Source organism: Quercus robur, chromosome 2 (genome assembly GCF_932294415.1).
Source record: "Quercus robur chromosome 2, dhQueRobu3.1, whole genome shotgun sequence".
NCBI lineage: Eukaryota > Viridiplantae > Streptophyta > Magnoliopsida > Fagales > Fagaceae > Quercus > Quercus robur.
The window spans coordinates 45834124-45842853 of record NC_065535.1 but is presented as its reverse complement, the minus strand read 5'-3'; positions in this window follow the sequence as shown (position 1 = coordinate 45842853).

Sequence of the window (8730 nt, the reverse complement as noted above, 5' to 3'; positions counted from 1 at the left end):
TCCATGGCCGGGGAAGCGGCCTCTCGTCGAGGTCTTCCAAGTAGTAGGCCCCTGCACCCGCAATGGCTGTAACTCTGTATGGTCTCTCCTAGGTCTGAGCAAGCTTCCCTGCAGCTATATCTCGCATGTTTCCCACAACCTTCCTTAGTACTAGCTCCCTGGCGCTGAATTCCCTCCCCTTTACATTTCGGTTGTATCTTTGAGCCAGTTTCTGCTGATACTCGGCGAGCCGTATGGATGCGGCCTCTCTGCATTCTTCTATCCAATCCAAACGCTCCATCATCAGGTCGGCGTTCTGGACGGGGTCAAACCCGGCGACCCTTGCGTTGCATAAGCTCACCTCGGTCGGTATCACTGCTTCCGCTCCGTACGTCAGAGAAAATGGGGTTTCCCCCGTGGATCTCCTGGGGGTCGTGCGGTAAGCCCATAATACACTGGGTAGTTCATCTGCCCATCTTCCTTTCGCCCCGTCCAACCTCCTCTTGAGCCCATTCAGAATAGTCTTGTTTACTGCCTCCGCTTGACCGTTGCTTTGTGGGTAAGCCGGGGTTGAATATTTGTTCCTGATGCCGAGTTCGCTGCAGAAGGTTCGAAAGGCTTTGCTGTCGAACTGTAGCCCGTTGTCCGTTACTAGCGCATCTGGCACCCCAAACCTGGTAATAATGTTTTTCCATACGAACTTTTTCACATCAGTATCCCGGATATTGGCCAGGGCCTCGGCTTCCGCCCACTTCGTGAAGTAATCTACTGCCACCAATACGAAACAGCGGTTCCCCGTTACTTGGGGGAACGGTCCGAGAATGTCAAGCCCCCACTGTACGAACGGCCAAGGGCTGCTGACAGGATTCAGACGCCCTGCAGGCTGATGGATCAGAGGGGCGTGCTTTTGACACTGTTCGCAGCTCCGAACATATTCAGCGGCATCCTTCTGCATCTGAGGCCACCAAAACCCTTGGGTCATCGCTCTGTGTGCCAAAGATCGTCCCCCAACGTGTTCGCCGCATACCCCCTCATGTAGCTCAGTCAGAAGCTCCCTGACTTTCTCGGGATGCAAGCACAAAAGGTAAGGGCTAGCAAAGGACCTTCGGTACAATTTGCGGTCCGAGGACAGCCAGTACCGGGGAGCAACTCGATGAATCTTCTTGGCCTCTTCTTCATCCTCCGGAACTACATCCTCGGCAAGAAAATCTATGATCGGCTTCATCCAACACGGATTAGTCACTGCTGCCTGCGCAACCTCTACTCTGGTTTGGCCGAGGACACTCTTCACACTGATACTTGGCTCCCTTATAAGTTCTATTGTGACTAACTGAGGCGTGTCCTCCGTAGCCGATGAGGCTAACGTGGCAAGGGAATCGGCGTGCTTATTTTGCGACTGAGCTACCTGGGATACTTTTACTGTTCCGAATTGGCTGATGATCTGCTTGGCCATACTCAGATAAGCCTTCATTCGAGAGTCCCGAGCCTCGAAGTCTCCTGTGATCTGATAAACAACCAGCTTAGAGTCCGAGTAAACTTCTACATCTTTTGCACCCAGATGCAATACGGCCCTCAAGCCGGCCAGTAGGGCCTCATACTCGGCTTCATTGTTTGAGGCTTTGAATCCCAACCTGAAGGAGTGTTCCAATCGTATGCCCTCAGGGGTAATTATGACAATGCCAGCTCCGGCCCCCATAGCATTTGAGGCGCCGTCCACAAATACCCTCCACGGGCGAATTTCTGCACTACAGATTACTTTGCCATCGTTCTTAGGTGTGAATTCTGCGATGAAATCTGCGAGGACTTGTCCTTTCACCGAGCTCCTAGGTCGGTATCTTATGTCAAACGATCCCAACCGAGTCCCCCATTTGGCAATTCGGCCCGTGAAGTCCGATCTCTTCAACAGTGACTGTAAAGGATACTCGGTGAGAACGAACACCGTGTGAGCCTGGAAGTAATGTGGCAACTTCCTCGTGGCGTGCACCAGGGCCAAAACTAACTTCTCCAGAGGCAAGTACCTTGTCTCAGCATCCACCAAGGTTTTGCTTACGTAATACACTGGCATTTGTACTCCTTGGTCCCTTAGCAACACAGCACTTACGGCATGCTCGGTGACTAAGAGGTACATAAACAAATCCTCTTCGGGCTCCGGGGCCGTCAACCTCGGCGCCTTTGCCAAGTATTCCTTCAGCTCTCGAAAAGCCTCGTCACATCCTTCGTCCCAACGAAACCCCTTCCACTTCTTCAGAAGTTGATAGAATGGCCGGCAGCGATCGGCAAACTTGGAGATGAATCGATTCAGGGCGGCCAACATTCCAGTGAGCACTTGCACCTCCTTAGGATTGCTCGGTGGTTTGAGGCGATTGACGGCCTCTATTTGGTCGGGGTTAGCCTCTATTCCCCGAGTGGAGATCAGATAACCCAGGAACTTGCCAGCCCCCACTCCGAAAGTGCACTTTTCGGCATTCAGGCGCAATTTGTGCCGTCGTAGTATCTCGAATACTCCCCGAAGGTCTTTAGTATGTTGCGACTCTTTTCTGCTTTTTACCACCATGTCGTCGATATAAACTTCAACTGTGCATCCAATTTTTTCTCGGAACATTCTTGTCATCATACGCTGGTAGGTGGCCCCGGCATTCTTCAATCCAAACGGCATGACCTCGTAGTGATAGTTTGCGTTCGGGGATATAAATGCTGTCTTTTCTCGGTCCTCGGGCGCCAAGGCAATCTGGTGGTAGCCTTGGAAGGCATCCAGGAAGCTCATCCTCGGGTGCCCGTACGTGGCATCTACCAGCTGATCAATCTTGGGCATTGGGAATGGGTCCTTGGGACATGCTCTGTTCAAATCTGTGAAGTCCACACAAACCCTCCATTTACCGTTCTTCTTCTTCACTACGACAGTGTTTGCTAGCCATCTCGGGAAGAATATTTCTTTTATGACCCCGGCTTCCTTCAGCCGCTGGACCTCCAGGTTTACTGCATCGACGTGCTCTTTTGATGCTCTTCTTGGTTTCTGCTTCTTCGGGGGAAATGATGGGTCCACGTTGAGCCTGTGGACAATGAACTCGGGGTCTACTCCGGGCACTTCATATGGGTTCCATGCGAAAACATCTACATTCTGTAAAAGGAACAATAACATCTCTACCCTTTCCCGGTCATTCATGCTTGTGCCTATCTGAAAATATTTGTCAGTATCTGGAAGAATCCTAACCTTCAATACCTCTTCGGCCACATCCGCCCCCGCTTCCCCTCGGGGCCTCTGTAATTGCTATGAATCTTCTTTATCAGCCCGCTCAGCTTGTCCGGGTTGTTCACTTTTCCATGTGGCCGCGGTGATAAGGCACTGTCTCGCCACTTGTTGGTTCCCCCTTACCTCGGCAATTCCATACTCGGTTGGAAATTTTACTTTTACGTGGAGGGTGGACGGGACAGCCTCCATGGCGTGAATCCACAGCCTCCCCAGGATTGTGGTGTACGGCGAGAATGATCGGACTACTATGAAGGTAACTATAACTCCCTTGCCTTCCATATTCACTGGGAGAGAGATTTGACCTTCGGGAATTACGACTCTCCCGTCAAATGAGACTAGCGGCATGTCATACTTCGCCAAATCTTGGGTCCTTAATCCGAGCCCTTCGAAGAGGTCTGGGTACATGACGTCAGCCCCGCTCCCTTGATCAATCATTACCCTCTTCACCAGGAACCCGCCTATCCGGGCCGTGACCACCAAAGCGTCGTCATGGGGTTGGACTGTTCCTTCCAAATCGTCTTCCCCGAACGAGATGTTAAGCCGTCCAACTTTCTTCTTCTTCTCGGCTGGCCCTCCCCCCGTGCAAGCTACTGTTAATACCCTTTTTGTTGCTACCGTTCCTCTTGGTGCAGCATGGATGACTTCAATTACCCCCAGTGGAGGCGGGAGGGGGTTCCTTTTCTGTTGGACGCCCAGTCCGGATTCTTGGTGAGCGGAGTCTGCAATGAAGTCTTTCAGGTATCCTGCCTTTACCAGCTGCCCGAGGTGATCCTTTAGTACCCGACACTGCTCGGTGGTGTGTCCCTTGTCTCTGTGGTAGGTGCAGTACAAGTTTTGGTTCCTCCGAGATGGGTCGCCCCCCATTTTGTTTGGCCATCTGAAAAATGGCTCGTTCTTGATCCGCTCCAAGATTTTGTGCACGGGCTCCTTAAATGCCACATTTACCCCTTCAGTTTGCACCTCTAGTTCTTGCATTCTGAAGTCTCTCTTTGGTTTTGCCGGCAAAACGCCTTGCCGAGATCTCCCAATTAATGGGGCTTTCCCCCTGCTCTGCAACCGGTCGTCCTCCAGGCGTTTGTACTCCTCTATGCGTCACATTAGTTGCCTCATATCCTCGGGGGGTCTTTTTGTCAATGACTCCCGTAACTCAGAGTCTTCGGGGAGCCCCATCCTGAAGGTGCTTACCGCAATTTTCTCATTCCCTCCACCAATCTCGTTGTAGAGTTCCCAGTATCGGCTGGCATAACTCCGAAGGGTTTCCCTGACCCTCATCTTCATGGAAAGTAGCGCGTCAACCGGCTGCTGCACTCGGCTACATGTCACAAATCTACTGCCGAATTCTTGTATCAGCTCGGCAAACCTGTGTATGGAGCCTTTCCGTAACCCATTGAACCATCTCAGGGCCGTTGAACCGAGGCTAGAGGGGAACACTTTACACATCAGTGCATTATTGTGCGCATGCAAAGACATCATGTGGATGTAATGACTGACATGCTCCACGGGGTCTGTCCTCCCCTCATAGGAATTGAATGGCGGTCGCGTGAATCTGCTCGGCATGAGGGCCCGTTCAATTTCATCGGAGAATGGAGACCGGGCTGCCATCCGCAAGGCTTTGCTCATGGCGTCCATCGTGGCATTATGGTGCTGCCGCTGCTCCGACGACTCTGATCCTCGGTCATCATATCCATGCGATCGGGAACGGTCTTGTTGATGACGTGCCTCCCGGGAGTGCCGACGTGACTCTTGAGATCGTGATCGGTCTCGGTATTGTTGCGTACCAGATCAGCTGGAGCCCTCCTCGCCTCGATTTCTCCTTTGTTGGGGGTTGCGGTTCCTTTCGTAGCGCCGATCCCTTGCTTCCAGCTCCAAATCCATTACCAACCTGCGTAACCGCTCTAGCTCTCGGTCTCTCTCATCATATTGCCGATGCGCCGAGACGCCTGAAATCGTCCGGTGTGTCTGGGCCAATCCTTCTCCCAATCCGGACCTTTCCTCTCCTCTTGGATGCTCCCTATCCTCCCGCCATTTCTGCCTTCTCTCCCTCCACGTCGATCCCCGAGAAGATCCTATAGAACTGCTCGGAGCACGCCCTCCTGAACGCTCTTCAGACATCTCCCTTGTTTGAGTCTCACTCGAACCACAGCTTCGTAGGAGAGCCCCACGGTGGGCGCCAATTGTAGGAACCAAGTACGAGACTTCTGGGCCTTAGATTACTTGGGCTCACAATTTATTTGTAGTGGGTTTGAGGATTTCCTACTTTGGGTCGTTCTTGGCAGAGAGACTCAAAGCAACACTCAGTTTATTCTTTCTTACTTGATGGTTTTCTCTCAATTTTTCTGAACCCTTTCTTCTCCCCAATTTCTTCTATTTATAGCCAAGGTTAGTGGAGAGATTATGATTACAGCTACCGTTAGTGCTATTAAGGGTCCAATATTATCTGGTTAAAGTGGATGTTTAGGTGAGAGGGCGGTGCAGCATTTATGACCTTGGAACTTGGTTCCTGCTGTTGGATTAAGTTCGGCAACTCAGTTTCCCGTGCATATCATGAGTTTCCCGTGCATATCATGACTTTCCCGGACACGGCCAATTCGCTTGCCCGGGAAAGTCAAACCGATTGTCTGTTGGAACTCAGACCCCAAAACTTGTTTTCACGTTAAGGCAGTGTCAAGAAGGGCGTAAGGTAACTGGACCTTTCCGCTAGGCCTGCATCTAAAACCGGTAAGGGCCTGGGCCCAGGACCTGTATGGGCTTGGGCTTAATGCCGGTATGGGCTTTGGGGTCTCGGTGCCGTACAGATACATATAGGAGTCTTTTGGCTAAATATTGTGTAATACCTGGAAAAAAAAAAGATTTAAAAGGAGGGGTATTTAAGTAATTTTTTTTGTGGGACCAATTTTATAATTTATACTTATAAGGGAGTTTTTAGAAAATAAGGTTGAAACCCTAGCTATATATAAGCTTATTAAGTTTGAGAGAGGTGACTATCCAAATTACTCAAGTAGAGAATGTTTGACGGCACAATTGAGGTGATATTTAAGGATTTAGAGGAGGTGTTAGGGAAAAGTTTCTTTTGGAATAGCTTTTGGAGGTAAGTAACCTTATCCTAATTGGTTTTATTGTGCGTATTTTAACTACTGAAAATTGTTACAGACGTTACAATTTTATTTCTATTGTACTACTGATTTCAAGTAAATAATTATCACAAATATATCTTATTACTGAATATATAATGTATCTTATTTAATTGTTTTTAGTTATTCTTATTCAAAGTAAAGAATAAGGAATTTTCACAAATACATATGAGCATTGAATATAAGAATTATTTTATTTAATTGTTTTTTTTTAGCTATATTGATTTAAAGTAAAGAATATAGAAATATAACAAATAGATTTGAATATTGAATATATGATTATATATATATATATATATTATATATGTATTTGAATAAGATATATTTTTGGTAGAAACTATGATTTCTTATATATGATTATGGATAATCTGACTATGAATTTACTCTGATAACCAGCAAATGAGGGTTATTCATTGGTACTCTAATATCCAGCCAATGAGGGTTATTCATTGGTACTCTGATACCCAAACCAATGGGGGTTATTTATTGGTACTTTGATACCCAGCCAATGAGGGGTTATTCATTGGTATTCGGATATCCAAACCAATGGGGGTTATTCATTGGTACTCTGATACCCAGTCAATGGAGATTATTCATTAGTACTCTGATATCCAGTCACAGGGATATAGCGTGACCATAGTCATAAGATTGTTAAGAATATGAATTGCGTTTGAACATTTGAACTTTTTTTCGAGTCCTTAAAACTACATATGTGATTTTGAAAATGTTTGAGTATTTGAATTATTTTGAGTCATTAAAACTGCTTATGTATTTTTAGAACCTATTGTAAGTTACAGCTTTTGGTATATGAAAAAAAACTGACTACTTTCTAAACCATCTATATGATATATTTGTAAGATTAAAGTATGTGATCTATTTGCAACTTATTATTTTAAGACTATGAAACTTCTTTAGTTATTTTTGAAAACCCATAGCATATTATAACTTTTGAAAGCTCATATTACATCTTATTACTTTACAAATCTATTGCTTGATAGAACTTATTAGGATTTTGGTTACTTATTGAGTTGTCAGCTCACCCTCCCTTTTTCCCCTCCAATTTCAGATTATGAAGAATAACAAGTTTTGGGAGTTTTGATGTTGTGTTATGAGCGAGAAAGAAGCTTAGTGGTTTTGGGATTGGATGGTCTTCTAATAGTTTTATTTATTTATTTGCCAATTGGCATTTTGTACATGAGGTTTGGATTTTGTTCCTATTAAATTATTGGAAATCTATTCATTAAGAAATTGTTGAGGTATTTTGGATTTATTGATTTTAATTTTTTAGGATAAATTTTAGTTGCTAAGAGAGCCTTGTACACTTGTAGGGTGCTTACTTTATAAGCGTGTGGTGGTTGTCACGTGTCTATCTTTGTAGTTTGGTTCGGGGCGTGAAAATTTTAATGGTATCAGAGCTTAGGTTATGATCTTGTAGACTCTATACTAGGATTTGATTTGGAATAAGGTTTGCGCACTAGGGATTACGGTTATAATCATTGTTTATGAAGGTTATTAAGCCATAGATAGTGTTCTTTTGATGATTTGATGAGAAATGTAGGTGAGGTTCCATCATGTGATGAATTTGATAGGTCAGATTCGTTGGGATTTTATATTTTTGTCTCTTGGGTTTATGCGTACGTGACTTATAAAACGAAAAGTAGGATTTTAATTGATATACTTCTATGATCTCATACTAGTATTAAGTGGGTATATTTTATTCTTGAAAATTTTGTAATTGATCAGATTGGTTATTAAAACTTCCTCTTCTTATTAAAAGGAAAAGAGAGTGAGAAAAGAACAAGCAAAGGAAATCTTCCTACTGTTTTGTGACTGATCTTTTGGAAAGTCATTTGATAGTTTTGCCTAATATAGTCGACCTACCTAAGGTTAGTTTGATCTATAGGAGATTCTCATAGGTTTAATTATTGAATGATAGTTTACTATATGCCCTATTCAAAATTTGGAGTGCTTTTAGGGAATTGGAAATTGCAGAACTCTATTTAGAGGTTAAGGTTTGATGTTAGAGCTACGGTTCCTTGATTTTAGTTTATATGGAGTTAAGAAATTGACGGAAAATTCATAGTGTGAAGGAAAATCAATTTGTGGTTATTCTAGTTCACATTAAATTATATGTTATTATATAAATTCTGAGGGTGTTTAAAGAATTCAGCAATATATCGGTGGACTTCTTTGGATTCTAATGTTAAGGACCGACCTTCTTTTGGATCATTGTTCTTGTTAGCGTTGACCTACATGGGTTACCATAGCCTAATTTATGTGTGAAGTTGTCCCTAAATGTTTTTGAGACATGTTCTGTTACTTAGAAGTTTGAGGTCCTAATTTTTCTTTCTATGGACTTGGAGGATTGTT